The sequence below is a fragment of the Erithacus rubecula genome (genome assembly GCF_903797595.1).
Source record: "Erithacus rubecula genome assembly, chromosome: 3".
In the NCBI taxonomy this organism is placed as follows: Eukaryota; Metazoa; Chordata; class Aves; order Passeriformes; family Muscicapidae; genus Erithacus; species Erithacus rubecula.
In genome coordinates this window covers 86,891,012-86,908,103 of record NC_136689.1, presented here as the reverse complement: position 1 = coordinate 86,908,103, position 17,092 = coordinate 86,891,012, and positions in this window count along the sequence as shown.

The window sequence follows — 17,092 nt, the reverse complement described above, 5'->3', positions numbered from 1 at the left end:
GGCAGAATGACATTGCAAAGCATTACACATAATGTTAATAAAAATGACAGTTTTATATGTAATAAAAGTAGAAAGGTTTAACAATACTGAGTCTAGTTAACTCAGAGAGTTCAGGTGGCAACTTTTTTGTTCCTTTATCATTTTGCTCCCTCTCAATGACAGTTTAACTCATTGAGCCTCTGAATATTTTTTTCACAATTCAGGAAATAGTCACAACCTAAATATGCAGTGCCAGTGGGGACAAGTGTAGACAGCATTTTTCGCAAAGTAGAACAATTTACATAGTGTCAGGGTCTCCATATAAAAATATTTTAAAAGTGCACACAGTTATGTTTATCAATTATCCTGAATTCTTTTCCATATCTTTCTTGTGAAACAAGGTTTACAGTTACATCTCAGTACCTTGCCAAATTTTTGGACTATCAAATGTTTTTCATCTTAACTGCATGGACATTAGCCCCACTGACCTTTGAAAAGCTAAACATCATGCAAAAAAAAAGCCCTTTGCATAAATATAATTTGTTCTTTCTCTTATCTGTTGTTTCCACAGAGAATTGCTCTGGCTATCAAACCACTTTCCCCAATTCAAAAGGATAAGAAAATGGGACATGATTAGGAAATACAGGAATTAGTAGAAGAAAGGAGGGAAAGGTTAAAAAAAGATTGGAGAAAAACTAAAAAGAAATAAGGGAGAGAAAAAGAAAAATAATGAAATGAAGCCAAGATTCAGTAAATCAAGAAAAAGAAGATCAGGGGAAGGGTGCAACTGGTATTGACAGGAGAATAAAAAGTAAAATCTTATGCTGTGAAATGCAAGCTCTTATTCAAGACTTGGTGGTGATATGACTGTGACAATCAACCATACATGAGACACACCAAACATGAAAAATATTTGCAAAACTAAAAAGCAGATTGCATCCTCAGAAGAATTGTAATGAAAATGTAGAATTCAATAGAATTCATTAATATTATAGTAAAATTACTTTTATAATTTTGATGTCTTTTTTGTTGGCACAAAAGAATAAAATAAAACTATTTTATCCACAAAGGCATTGCTACTTGGCAGCACACTACTTCAATTCTATAGCAACCCTCTGGTTTATGTTACAAAGTAGTTCTGAATTCTGAAGACATTGACATATCTGTAAGAAGTGGATTCTAAAACAGAGGGGTTTTGTTGAATTAAATATGAAAAGGAATAATGCAATCAGTACAGAACTCCTTGTCTTATTTATTTTATATGGAGTTCAATACAAATCTCAGCTAATATGTGTTTCACTTATCAGCATGATCAAGTTTTCAACTTTTATTGTGCTCCAGAATATTCTAGTGACACCATATGTCTGTGAATTTCACTATCAAATCCAGAAGTACTGCACAAGGAATCAGGAAAACTCTGCTGAAGGACTATATACTTGGTTCCTGCTTGTTATCTTTAGAGTTTTCTGGGGAACAGTAGTATCTTATAGGGTAGCTACTCCTGCTGGTTTCACATTAGTCAAAATGCAGAACTGTACTTTTATTATCTTGTGGTAAGGGAGTAAACGAAATGATTGAAAGCAAATATTCCCACATTCAATATATTCAGTCCTGTGTCTCCTTATTCCCAGTCCAGTAAATGTTGCTTGATTCTCAGCCTTTCACTGGTCTTATAGTACCTTGTGGTACTGCAAAACAAGTCTGATAAATTTCCATCATACGTCAGAGATCACAGAATCATTTAGGTTGTAAAACACCTCCAAGTTCATTGAGTCAAACATTTGTCCAAACTCAACCCTGTGAGTTGACCATGTCAACTAAACCTTAGCAGTATATCCAACCATTTCTTGAACACCTCCAGGGATAGTGATGCCATCACTTCCCTGGGCTGAACAACCATTTCCATGAAGAAAGGCTTCATGATGAACTACCTGAGCCTTCCCTGGTTCAGCTTAAGGACATTTCCCCTTGACCTGTCACTGTCTGCCTAGAAGAAGAGATCAACTCCTACCTAGCTGTAGCCCCTTTACAGGGACTTGTAGAAAGTAATAAGGTCTCCCAAGCTTCCCTTTCTCCCAGCTAAACAAGTCCAGCTCTCTCAGATGAATTATTGTCTAGACATTTCACAAGCTCCATTCCCTTTCTCTGGACAAGCTCCCGAACATCAATGACTTTCTTAAAGTGAGGGGTCCATATGAGGGGGTTTGTTTCTTTTAGGGGGGTGTGTTTTTTTCTTTTTTTTTTTCTTTTTTTTTTCTTTTTTTTTTCTTTTTTTTTTTTTTTTCATTAGGGAGCAGAGGAATGTGTGTTTTGTCTGTTGGTCTGCTTTGTTCATCTGTTTTGTCTGTTTTACCCAAATATGACATAAGACCAATGCCAGCTGGAAGAATAACTGCACAATTGTTTTCATCATCAGCCTGATAACTGCATTATTATAATAAAAGTCTTCCATTATCCTTATTTTTCCTGCCTTTATAATTAGTAGTTGCTGTCGAGTGTAGTACCATGCACTAGGATGAGGGATAAGATTTTACCTTATTGTTCTCTAGCCAATCACAAGATCACAACAGGACTATGAAAATTTAGAAAACCATTCTGAAACTCACTATAGAATTGACTGGAAGTCGAGCCAAGTACAATTTCCACTTCATCCAGAGGTATTCCTTTCTGTAGAAGGAAGGATAATTTTTCTTGTTAAAGAACTCCCATAGTTCTCATTGGGATGCATTGAAAAACTGAATTTTGTGTTCACTAGAGATTACATGAATACTGTTAGGCCAAATGCAATAGATATAGGAAAGGAAGAGTGTTGTAAAGAGTTGTCTTGTAAAAGGTTATGTTATGCAAAGGGAGTAAAAAATAATTAAAGAATGCATATATTCTGTGGTTAGTTTCTTGGTCACAGTAACTATTGGAGATTAATCCAAATACCATTACTGCTTAAGTCAAACAAACATCACAGATGATGATCATGTTTCTTTCTTTTTTTCTGAAATTAGTGAAAAAGCACAATTTTCATAATCTTGTTCATTTGGACACAGTCAAAGAAGGAGACTAAACAGTTAATTGCCAGTTCCAAGGCAAAATGAAATGCAAAGTTGGAGATTTCAATACTAGTTCAAAATATATGTGATGACAATCAGTGGTTCAAAAATCAACAGCTTGATAAACCATGACACAGTAATGGCAATGAGATTATCATGACTGTTATCAGCAAATCTATATTCTGCTTCTGGAGAGAGAGCCAGTAGCTAAGAGAGAATGTCCGAATATTTTTATAGTCAGAATAAGCCCTACAAATAAAGGTGGAATTAGAACTAGTGTTTACATATAGAGGAATCTGGGGAGAAAAATCATAGAAGCAATGAGGCAAGTAACACTTGAAAAAAAAAAAAGGGTATTTATTTTTTCTGCATATTGATACACTAATCTTAATTTCAGAGAAAAAAGGATGGAAAGAGATCATTATCCTTCTTTATATCTCTGCTTCTTGTGCTACCTATACACACACATACAAGTACATTGTGCTACCTATGCAGTGATGTACTTCAGTGCTGAGAAAGATGGGATGCTGTCATTACTGCTTTTCATGCTGCTAGTTATAGTTAGTGCTATTTTCTTTTCAATCTCCATTGTAATACTGTCATTTTCTTCCATTTACGTTGAAGGCCTTTGGGACAAAAGCTATTCTGTTGTTGGAATACACATGTAGTTTACTCATACCATAAATTTTGTTAGAATATGTATGTATTATATATATATATATATATATATTCAGCTTGCCTATATCACATATCCTTGTTTCAACTATTTCCATTACATCAATATATATAATCTCTTAAGCTGGATCCCCCTTCTATGTGTAAGGATTCAAAAAGTTTCATATGTGCAACTAATAGGCACAAAAAAAAAAATGGGAGAGGAGAAAGAAAAAAAGCAGCTTGCATGCATTAGCTTGAAATTAGCAAATTTCAAATATACACAATAGCATATTTGTCTATATGCAAGGAATGATCCTTTTATGGTAGTAATGAAATCTGAAAACATTTTGTGATCTTACTCTTTGTATAAAGGCATGTCTGGGATCTTATGGAGGACAATGATTGAGATTTTTAACCAAAAAGAAGAAAGATTCACTTCTGTTTATGCTTAATATGTGACAGAAAAAGCCCCCAGTTGGTGATACAGACTTTTAATGGAACAACCTGCTTTGTAGAAAAGTGACGTTGGAAAATTATTTGTTACACTGAAATCCTCTAGAGCTGCTTCATACAGCCATCGAAAAGAGTCAATAGTGCAGCTCAATGTTTAGGAAGCTCCAGAGATCTAAATGCACTGTAATCCAAATCAGTGATGAAAAAGTTGATTCAAGAGCAAAAATTAAGTAAGGAGAAACAAATCTTACCAGATGCTCTGTTGGTTGCACAGTGACATTGCAATCAGAAGGCTGCAAAAAAAATCATCAACCTCTGAATGTGAAGCAGAGCTCCAAGGTCAGCTAACCTACACATTGAATCATCCCAGAATACCCTCCTCGTCTCTCATGTCCAGTGAATTTGGAAAGCCAGCCAAGGGTTAAGAGGTATTATGGCCAGAATGAATTGTGACCTTTGGGTACATAAAAGGCATAAACTCCCTGCCATTGCATCACTGGGAGGTCTATTCTCAGTTACTGATAACCAGATGAAGCTGTGCATTGATGGAAAGCTACCTGCCCTTACAGGGCAATGTAGCTTCTCCCCCTTAGCTAGGATCAGATTTGGTGATTCTGTTATTGTTAGTTCCTGAAACAAGATTTCTGTAGCATGACAGGGAGATGAACTCTACAGAATCATGAGTTAGTTTATAAGTCTGCTAAGGCAAACTTCTTCAGCCAATAACCCCAACACAAAGGTTGGTGTAGTCCTCCTAACAGAAGATAGAGCAGAAAGTATTGTTTGATTTTTCTCCAAACATCTTCTCTTCAACACTGATGAAGAAAATGTATCGTGCCATATGGATTTAGGGTCTCAAAAGAACATTGACAGTCTTATCTCTTTAATAACTTTGTTATCTTGCTCTACAGTAGCATAGCATAAACGATTCTCTTTTAAAAATCAAACTTATCTTAAAGTGAATACATATATTTGGGGAAAAGCATAAATTTTGAGACAGCAAGAACTGCTTCTGCACATCATGTGGTGTATTTAATGGGACTTGAAATTAGGTGATTCAGTAACTGACCTGGAAGAATTTGGAGGCACTAAAAGAGAAATTAGAGAAAGGTGAGGTAAAAAGACAGAAGAGAAGAAGAGTATGCAAAGAGAACTTCTGAGGCACAAAAAAAAGGAGTGGACAAAGAAAAGAAGCTAGACTGTGAAAGGAGCTTGATTAGAAAGCAAAAGGGGCCAGAAGAACCTTACAGTATGTGAAACATCTATTTAAATGAAAGAAGGTATGAACTAGAGAGTAAGAAAAGTGCCCATATAATGAGGTGGTGACATAGTAAAAAATACATGAAATGAAGTGCAGGAACAAAGAACTGGAAGGAAGTTAAGCAGGTGGTCTGAAGGAGCAAAATTTAGTTGAGTAAAGAAAAGGAGGAGAACAAAGCAAGCAAATTTTCTCAAGCGTGTTTGGGTAAGAAGTTCCACTTTCTGTGAATCCAAAGGAAATTTCTTATGTTGAGTGTTTATCAGCTGTGAAGATGAAAGGCAGTAATATGGGAATTTGTAATAGAATAATTAATACATTTTTAAAAGGATAAGACAATATGTGCTTTAGATTCAGAAATCTGCTTAGGAACAGTCTTGTCTAGCAATCCTTCTTCTATACAAATATAGTGGGGCTTGTTTTATTTCTGTTTCTTGCAGATTTTTTTTAATGTATAAAAAGTTCCTTCTTCCAGTGCTTTGCAAGTTGTTTTTTTTCTCATATTTTTTCTTTCTGGTGATTTTACTCAGGATGACTGATTACGATAAACTGAATATGATCCAGGACATCCATATCCCCTATTGGTGTGTCTGAAAAGTATTTGCTTGTGCTTTCCCATCCATATCCCCTATTGGTGTGTCTGAAAAGTATTTGCTTGTGCTTTCCTTCTTCATCTTGTCATCCTTCCAGGATGCACATGCCCATCCATAGGACTTTGTAGATATGACTATGCACATTATCCCCAAATATCTGAGCTATTTATGAAATTTTATGCTTCTGAAATACAGGAGACCACCTACCTGTAGTACAAGTGTTGGCTTTTGAAATAAACAAGAAGTTCCCCACTAGAGATTAATTCTTTTGACTTTCTAATGTTTTCAACTTATATTTTTTAAATTATAGTTATATGAATCTCGGGGAAGGGTGCAAGTACTGAGTAACTCCCAAAGATACTTAAGTCAAAATAAATCCCAAGACTATTTATTCTAGAACAGATCAAATTTTTCTTTTATGTTGTTTTCAAGTTCTGGAGGCACTTTCTTACATGCACTTCAGATTGAATAGACAGACAGATGCTCAGGCATCTAAAGTCTTTTGTGATTTAAAGATAGTGAGGGAATGAGTGTCTTCAAATCCTTCTAAGAACCCTAGTTAGCCAGGAAGATTAGTAATAACATATCATGGTTTAGTCAGAGAGATTGTATTGAGAGCTTTTATAAAAGCCAGAAGAGTAATTAAACTAATACATAAATTTCTGGTCCTTGTTAGATAGATTTAGTTCTGTTCCTGTCTATTGACTATGTAATTTATGAATGAATAAATAATCTGATCAATAATGATGAGAACTCTCTTCTTCTTCCCACTTGAGTTTCTTTCCACTGTGTTTCCTCATCTCTCCTTATGACACCAAGGTCTTGTGTTCATGGTGCTTAGTGACCTGTTTACTTAAAATAGGGATATCCTCTCCCAGAACTGGTGGCAAAGCTCACCAGTCATAGGATCATGTTGGGAATTGACACTGAGTGTTTTCGTGCCAGGGGTATAACAACCCACATCTCTCTGATGGTGCATAGTTTAGAATTCAGTGGGGCTCATTAAGAGCAGCTTTGAGGGTTGAAACAGTGATGAGTGTTCCATGTTAGTCTAGTCCATGGACTTAATATTTTTCTTCTGAAGTGGAATCAACACTTGAGTCAAAATATCTCTGTTTCTTCAGTGCTTTCCTCAGTGCTTGACTCAAATAATTCTCAATGTGGTATTTCCTAAATTCTAAATTTTTTTACTCTTTTTATCTACCAAACCTGTGGCCTGTTGATGAGTCCTTTTCCATAAGATATTCAAGTGTATTATAGTGCTATCTGGTATTTTTTTCTTATACTGTTATTTAATGATAAAAATTAGGGTTTTATTTTCCCCTTAATTACTATTATATTGCAGAGTATTTTGCCAGCTAAAGAAATCGAAAGTTTTCCAGTATTTTCTGAATGTGATTTGCCCACAAGTCCAGTTTATCAGTCATCTAATGAAGATTCAGACTTCTGGGTTTATTTTTCTTTTTTTTTTTTTCCTTACCCTACAGAGTATGATCACAAAATTATTACTGTGCAAGAAGACTTCTTTTGCTTTATTCACCAAGATTAAGTATTCTTAACTGTTTATGACATCACACATTGCATAAAATACCAGATAACACTGATACAGCTAGATCAGTAATGATTGATCATGCATAAATGTACCCATTTTTTACAGCACAGTAAAAGCAAACCTAATTATTAAAGTTTATGTAAAGCTTAGAATAGATCTTCCCTACATTCTTGGTATTTTCTTTTTTCATCAGTCTTGCTCTCAGGCCTACCAAAAAATTCTAACTTCCCCATATGACATATCAGGTCCTCTACATTTATCAGGAAAGTGGTTAAGAAACCAGACTTCTATGGCAGACCATAAATGTTTACTCTAATAATTTTAAAGCTTCCTTGTTTAATAACAACAGTCCCTTTATCGCTCCAAATCACTGAGAGTTACAAATGTTTAGGCCAAGGAGTCTCAAGGGTTACAGAAATATAAACATTCATTTACCATGCCATCCCTTGAGAGAATAGTCTGTCTATAAGCCTGGAAAAGTAATAGGAAAAGAGATGCTCTGCTCTGAGAATTTCAGTTTCCCAGTGAACATTTTGCAATGTTTGCTTGAGCTACAGAACCAAAAATGCATTCCTATGAAAACTGGAGGTGACAATAAAAAATGCTTCTTATAATACGATTCAAAAAATTGCCAGTCAGATTATTTACTTAGTTCTTAAACTTCATTGAAACTTATTCTCTCTCTCTAATGTATTGTAGAATCCATGAAATCTTGAATGGCATTGCTTATCTTGCTTTAATTAATGTAACTTAAAATATTTAATTAATAATATTTAATTAATCTGGAGTTTTATTAGAAATAGTATAACTGAAATTAAGTTTTGAGAAAAAAAAAGGCAAAAACAGGAGTAGGAGGAATTAAGAAAACTAAAATTAATCCTGTTCTATAGATGAATTGATTTTTATTCCTTTATTTACTTTTCTATGATTTTTGCCAGGAGATTGATTTAATTTGTGCAGAAGAAATATTTCACCAGGTATATGGCTTACTTTACATGACAATGTTAAAGCAAATTTTAAAAATCCACTTTTATCACTTTCCACTCCAAGATCCCAAAGCACTTAATAAATATTTATTAATTAAGCTTCATTCCCAATCCTATGAAAATAAGCACACTATAGATTACTATTTTTAGATGGGAAAATTAAGCCATAGTATTCTGAAGTCAGTTGGCTACCACCACAAAAAATGTGCCAGCCTGAGACAGTAAGAGGAGCCTGGGGCCTGGTCCTTCATGGTTTTGGGTTCTGTATGTAATTGATGATACCTTTGCTGGGTGTGCATAAGGAACTGCTGGTTTGGGAATTCAGCTCCGTGGAAATGTTTAATTCATTTCAGATTGGTCTAAGCAATTACACCAAAACACTCAATGTTATGTGGGGATGAGATTCCAATCACTGGTGCATTATCTACTAAAAAACAGTTCCTCCCTGTTTTGACCCCCTCCCATCAGGTGCCACAGGACTGTGTTCACTCTTAAGAAAGCTTTTGCCCTATAAAAGTGGAATTCTTTTAAAGAAGTATGACTGGGTAGCTGTGTTTGCATTTTGGCATTGATTTTTTTCACTCATTTAAATTTCTTCTCCACATGAAATTTTTCAGTGAACAGAGAAGGAAAGAAACCCCTTGTGCATCAGTTTTTGGAATTTAAAAAATATCCAAGCAATATTAAAATATTTTTAGGGGTTTTTTTTCCTTTGTTTAGAAATATGAGATTTAAAAATTGTCTTTAGGACACAATAAAGCAGTTTAACTCAATTTAGCAGCAAAGTCAGTGTTTTTCCAAGCTATCAAGTTAGTGCCTTATTAAAATCCCAGTGGCACTGAAGTATCTGAGGTGGGGAAAAAAAGGTTAAACTGCATATCAACTACTGAAGGGAGCTGAAAGGATGTAGAGCCCAATTAAACCTTCAGCACTGCTCTCTCTCATAAACACTTGCTACTTTATTCCCTCTGGAACACATTTCGAGGCAGCTAAAGTGGGAACCCAGCAAGAACCTTTTCATGAAATTTCTGTTATTGAGCCTCAGGTCCAGCCCAGTCCTTCTGGGTGAAAGGCTTCATACTCCCTCTCTATTAATCATCATCTGGCCTTCTAACACCTGGGACTGACTCCAACTCCCACTGTTGCTATATTGACAATATTCCCTGTTGATTTCCTCATTTTCTCAGCCAAGGCTGGAATGACCTCTTTAAAATTCTTTATAAACGTCCGTAATTGCCGCATCAAACTTCAATTCATTACTTTCCCAGGCCTCATGTATTTTGATGATATGAAAGTTGACCGCATTTACATGCAAATTGAAGTTTTATATTAATAAGGGCCAGTAAAAAGAGATTGCATGGTAATACTCCATTATGACTTTTAAATACATTTGCCCATGTCTCGACTTGGCATTAGCATGGTCAGACCATGAGGAAATCATGTTGGTCTGATTGCAATTTTGTTTTCCAATTGAAAGTACAATTTCATCAGGTTTCCCTGTCATTTCTAATAATGACTTAAGTTTGCTTGCTAAATTGAAGAATTTCTCCAGGCCTCTAGATGAAGTGGGAAACAGGTGAGGAGACAGCTGCTTCTATACGAAGTGCTTCATTATGAACTACCACTATATTCAACCCCATAAGGCTCGTTTGATGATAGAAACAAAATTACTGAAGGTCTAGTGCAGCTGAGATTGATTATCTTAAGCGTTAACTTTTAACATAAAACTTTGGAAGCCCAATGGTTCATCTGTGAACAAGTCTTTAATACACTGATCAAAGATCCTTAACCTTTAGACTGCTATTCCATGGTTTGGCCTCAGATTTTATATGCTGTTATATTCCAGCAGGAAAAGAAATAAAACAACTGTCTGCAGAAAAGGTATTGCGTATATTAATGCAAGAATTAAAGAAATCACTTTTCTGCGCACATCCTATTAAGAATGCTAGAGAGGATGTAATCACAATATCAAATCAAATCCATGACTGTATGAAATATCATTCATGTTAATTATAGATATCTGATTGCATTTCTCAATGAACAATCACAAAATTAAAAACAAAACAAAACAAAACTTGTGTGTCAATGGCAAGTTACAGGAGAATTAAAACTAAAAGAATGGTCCCTATAGTTCTAATATCACAGGTATTCCTAAATACTGTTACATATACCTTTTGGGGATGGTTCTGTAAAAACCAACAATGCTGCCAAAGAGTAATAGCAAAGTACTTTCATAAAACGTGATTATGTAAAATTATATATGATATTATGTAAGAAAGTAAAAACACATCTAGTTTATTCATGTAGAGGCTTTTTGCACACCAAGAACCCTCAGGGTCAGTGGAATTACCAGCAAAACACATGAATAGGTACTTCTTTGTGCAAAATCTTGCTTTCCACTGTAATCTTCTAAAACAGCAATAGGCGACAGGCCTTGAATGTGCATATTTCTTATTACAGTAATTTTGGAAACAGCTTATATGGTACAGTTGGACTCTACACTTGCTACTTAAAAATTAAGCTGTGATCCAGTAGGACCATTTGCTTAGGCAGGTTTCACCTGTTTCTTCAAACTCCCACAGACTTCTGTCAACTCAGAGAATGATTCAGGCTCCTCTTTGATAAATCTTTGTGTGAACATTGGAGTTAGAATTGATAGTTCACTACTACTTATATCTTCTCATAAGTGTGCCTTGCTCAGGGCTAGGAATTGGATGATAAAGCTCAATTTTATTAAAACACTTCTTCATTGCTCTCTTTTATATCAGATAAGTTTTCAACAGCAGCTTGAATAGAGAAAGGTCAATGAGTGTATGATAATACCATAACATTTCTTATCAGTGTTTATAATAGATGTTGAGGCTGGGAATTGTTTAACTTATCAAACCATGGTCTCAGTTGTCTCCATTTGCTATCAAAATATAGTATTATGAATTTATTTGGTTGTTCTGCTTTCCAAACAAAAGCAACAACAAGTAAATTGCATGTCCTAATAAAAAGTCTGGTCATTTGGATTATCCTATGACTGAGGCAATGATCAGCTCTTTTAGTCCAGTGCACAAGAGATCAGTGCATCTTTCACAATTCCAATCCCCTTGTTAGTAGCTTAAGTATAATAGTCAAGATTGGATTTTTGGCAGCTTGAGCACAAGAGCCAAAGACAGAACAAATCTAAACTCCTCTTCAACTTCAGAACTACCCTTTTTTCTGCTTACATCAGCCTGAAAATTCAGGATGAGAAGTCTACATTCAGTGATGCTAACTCCTTCTTTCATAGCCAAGTACTGCAAGCAACTGCTTTGTCTGCCTGGGAGCAGTTGAGGAACAGATTTCTTACCTCTGGAAAATCAGTTCTTCAGGTCTTTGAGAGATGTTTATTCTTTGGGAAAATGTGGAGAACATAATAATGCTTCATTTCTACCAAAAGATGGTCCTATTGATTAAAAAAGAAAATAATTTATCTTGAAATAATTGAATAAGTCAGGGAGTATAAATATATATATAAATATACATGTTTATAAAATGGCTAAAAAATTGAATAATGGAATCATAAAATTGTTTAGGTTGGAAATTAACTTTTAGGCCATTGGGTCCAACTGCTAAATATTCTACCTGAAGAAATTAAGCTTGTAGATAACGTGTTACCTTAAGAAAGAAAGAACACCGATAAATGTAATGGTAATTGGGAATGTCTGCTGATGATCATAGTAGATTTCCGGAAATCAGAATGGTTTTACATTTAAGATATATAAAAACCCCAAGATTATATAACTGCAGAAAAGTTAATGAAGATGATAAGTAAAACTCATTATTAGTCTCATCTGTTCTCTTTCCTCACCTACCACATAAGACCATCAACAGGAAATCTGCAAGGTACAAGCAGCCTGTGTAAGAGCTGATTCTGAAGGAAAACGTAACAGGATCAGGTAAGTTTGTCAGAGTCTAAAGAGAGGAAGACTTAGCTTATCTGTGTAAATGCAGACAGTTATTAAAAGCGTAAAAATATCCAGATCTCATGAGTGAAGCCGTAGTTAATGTGATACAGAAAACTTTAATTCCTTTTTCCTGGAACTGTAGGGAGTGAAAGGCAGAAGGACCTGCTCAAACCCTTTTTTTCGAATCTATGTTAATTCTCAAGGGAGTTGGCACATGTTAATTCCAAGCTTTTTACCTTAGACATATATTTTATTTATTGGAGTTTTCATGGAGATAAAAGAATTGATAGAAAAAGTCAATATCATCTTAACACCAAACATGCATAGAAAGAACACTCAAATGTGTAAGAAATTTAAATGAAAATAGCAAAAACAATACAAAGATGTGTATTAGAAATTAGTGCCAAAGGAAGCATACATTCCCATATCAAAATGGGTAATGAACTTCAATGTATAGTTGCCTGTTGCTAGTAGATATTGCTGCTCTAGACGAAAGGTGACCAGGTTTTTCTCAATACATCCAACATCAATAATACTCTCTCCCACTATATGATTATAGAAATAATATAATTTAATAATATTATTCTTATATAATTATTCTACTTAGACTCCTCAGGAGATCAGTTCCAGAGGTCTGGTTCCTCACAAATTCAGTCCTAACCCAGAATCTGGAATAACTCCATTAGGGAGTAGTCCAGATTCTCTGTCTGATTTCTAAAGTATGTCAAATGATTGAAATACTGATACTCTCAAACTCTTAAGACTGAGGGAGAAGTATACTGTGTGGAGTAGTTGAGCTCTAGTATTCCAGAAATGTGAATTAAAAAGAGGTCAATGGTTTAAGTATGTGTTACTCTACAACTATTCATAGCTTAGCAGCTTGTGTGTAACTGTCCCATTAGTTATTCCAAGTGAGATGTGGATTACTTGGGAAGAATTAAGAAAAGACTGCTGAATCAAGAAAGACACAGGAATAAGGTCTTCCTAGAGATGGCAGGAAGAACTGTTGTTCTTCAGGCTCGGGAATAGAGACTGTTTTACTGGGCAGTCTTCAGCTCTATTAAAATAACAGTAAAGTAGAAAAAAATTAATCCTAATACTCATCTATCATAAGAGAAGTAAGATATTAAACTGTAATAAGAGAAATGGAAGTTGGAGATTGGAAGGGAAACACAGGTACTGAGATGGTAGGGCTGCAGAACTTTCACTGATGCACCTGTTAATGTGCAGATTAGGCAACATTTTTCAGAAGAGATTTACCTGTAATTGTTTTTGCCCATGAGACTCTATTGCATGGTTCCACAAATGCTATCCAGCCCCTTTTGCTAAGAGGAATCCATAAATTTTTAGGCTAAAATAATGAAGAATACAGGTATTTCTACTCTCTAACTTTGATTAAAACTGTTTATAGTACCTCAAAGTTTATTACTGTTTGTATTACTATGACTAGTACTCCATGTAGAATTAGTGTTACCCCAAAATTATATGTTAGTCTTTTTTTTTTTTTTAATATGAACCAGGAATTATGAAATAGAACTTCACAAAAAAGTATTACTGGATTTTAGATTTAACTTTGTAGTGGTTTCTGTAACAAAAGCCAAAGATATCTGGTGGGAAGGAAGTAAAAGTCTGTAAAATTTTATACAAGACATGGTCTCCAAATTACCCCAACATTATCTCTCACCTTTTGCTGGAAAAGGAAGAGAACTCGGTACATTACCTAAGTATCTGAAGGACTATGTTATTGTGATATCTGTTTCTTGTGTTTGGAGTCTAGAGTAGCTTTTTTTTGGAGAGGGGATGGTGGAAATTGAGGGGTGGAGTTCAAAGGTTATGAAAAAAAGCAGCAGCTCCTCTATGTAGAGGAGTTAGGTAGAAGATTCATGAGAAAGTCCTGGATGGCCACAGCTGACCATGTTACCCTCTGTCTCAGTTCTCCAGAATACTAACTTCCATTTCAGTATATTTATGTATTAAAAGGTTCTCTGTGTGGGAGGTGTTGGTGTGTTTCTGGGGTTGGGTTTTTGGAGATTTTTTAGAAGAGTTTTGTAATGCAATAAGAATATTTGTTACTTTGTGGAGAGAGAGAAATGAAAGTTTTTTCATTCTCTGTTCTTATTTTTAAAAGGACAGTACCAGAACTACCCTATGTATGGGAGCAAAGAAGTATAAACAGGTCATGTTCTGCTGAACTGAACAGACACAGTTGGTGTCATTCACTTACATTCTTCAGGCCTTCATCTTATAAGAGCTGTGGTGAGTCTGACACTACTGCAACACCCCGTTTCCATTCTCTGTTAATGCTTGGTTTTCTAGTCTAACTGGATTCAATAGATATTGATATGGAGTTTGAAGTAGTTTTGATGTGGAATTTAGCCTAAAGAATTGATAGAATTCTTACTCATACTATTGCAATCAGCTTTTCTCTCCCTCTTGTGATGTAGAGAAAGATCAAATTTGTGTTTGGTGCTTTTTTCCTAGACTTTTTTTTTTTTTTTTACTTCACATGAACCTTTATTCTCTACAGAAATTTAAAATAGAATGAGAAGAAGCTTGTAGATATCATATTTACCTGTTAAACAAGACAGAAGTGTGCTTATTAACTTTATGAAAAATGCAGCTTTATTTTTAAGTATTTTTCAAATGCCATGACTATGCTCTATTACCCAATTATCAGCTGTAAAGGCTTTGATTAAATACCATCCCCATTCAACCATGCATCATTTTCCTATGAAAATAGTAAACAATGACTATTGCATGCATAACTTGTCAGTACTGTAAGGCAGGGGCTGAAATGTATTGTCCCTCCAATGATATTTCAATATAAACATGGCTGCATTGCAGTAATGTCACATCTTGTTTGCACTCTGGACTTGGTGGCAGCCAGGGATCATTACATGGGGGACAGTGAGAAAAATACATTACACACTAGTCATAAACATAAAATAAACTAAGAAATAAACTAAGAAAGAGACATACCAATGCATGTGCAGCTTCTATAATAGAACAGAAGAATAGGATTGCACTGAGAAATGTACAAAGGCAGTTAAGTTTGGAGGAGAGTTACCACTGCACTAAACTGTCAAGCCTGAGTCAAATGATATTACTTCTGACACCTCTGGCTACAATACATTGCTTTTGGATTCAGTTTCTCTACCTTTTTCCAGTTGTTGCAGTAAAGGCAATTCCCTGGTGCTTTGATTGTTGAGATTATCCTGTTCTATATAGCTTCCCCTCTCTCTTCCTCTCTGTTCTCTCCTCTGTTCTAGCATTATGGGTGTAAGTAAAGATTGAACAGACTGCTGTATTTTTTAAAGACAGTCATTGGTTTGGATAGACAGTCAAAATCAAATGGAGGACTGTACTGTTGGTATTTTTTGAGGTAAAAATAAACATGTTTAGTTAAGGACATTCACATATAGAAAAACTAAGTTCAGTAGACATCTCATTTTATGTGCCTCTGTCACAGAATCACATAATCAACTAGGCTGGAAAAAACCTCTGAGCGCAAGTCCAACCTGTGGCTGCATGCCACCTTTTTAACTAGACCATGGCCCTTAGTGCCAAGTCCAATCTTTCCTTAAGCACCTCCATGGACAGTGACTGCACCAACCCACTGAGCAGCCCCAAGTCTAATCACTCTTGTGAAGAAACTTTTTAATGTCCAACCTAAACTTCCCCTGGTGCACCTTAAGACTGTGTCCTATCATTCAGTTGCTGGTTTCCTGGGAGAAGAGGCTGACCTACACCTGGCTACACTCTCAGGTGGCTGTAGAGAGTGATAAAGGCCACCCCTGAGACTCCTTTTCTCCGGGTTAAATATCCCCAGCTCCCTCAGCTGCATCTCACAGGACTTGTGCCCAGACCCTTCACCAGCTTCATTGCCCTCTTATTGACCTTTCTCAGAACCTCCATGTCCTTCCTGAATTGGGGGGCCCCGAAATGAGCACAGTACTTGAGGCACGGCCAAGTACAGGAGAAGGATGACCTCCCCTAGCCCTGCCAGCCACAATGGTCTGATACAGGCCAGGATTCCTTGTGCACACTGCTGGCTCATGTTCAGCCACGGTTGACTAGAAACCCCCAGAATTTTTCCCACTCTGTCACTTTCCAGTCACGGTTCTCCCAGCCTGTAGGGGAAGAAACCAGGGGGTTTTTATGGCCAAAGTGTAGGATCTGGTATTTGGTTGAACCTCATCCCACTGGTCTCCACCCATCTATCCACCCTGTTCCAGTCCCTCTGCAGAGCCTTCCTAACCTCCAGCAGATTGACACTCTGACCCAAATTGGTGTCATCTGCAAATGTGCTGATGGTGGACTCAATCCCTCATCCAGATCATCAGTAAAGATATTAAGCAGGACTGTGTCCAGCACTGATCCCTGGGGGGCACCACCAGTGACTGGATGACAATTGGAGGCAGCACCATGCCCCACCACCCTCTGGGCCTGTTCCTAACCCAGCCAGTTCCTAGCCCAGCAAAGGTCCCCCTGCCCAAGCCGTGGGTCTCCAGCTTTTCCAGGAGTGCTGTGGGAGGTGGTGCCCAAGGCTTTGCTGGAGTCCAGGCAGACACAGGCACAGCCTGTCCCTCACCCACCAGGTGGGTCACCTAAGAGGAGACCAGGTTGGTCAGGCAG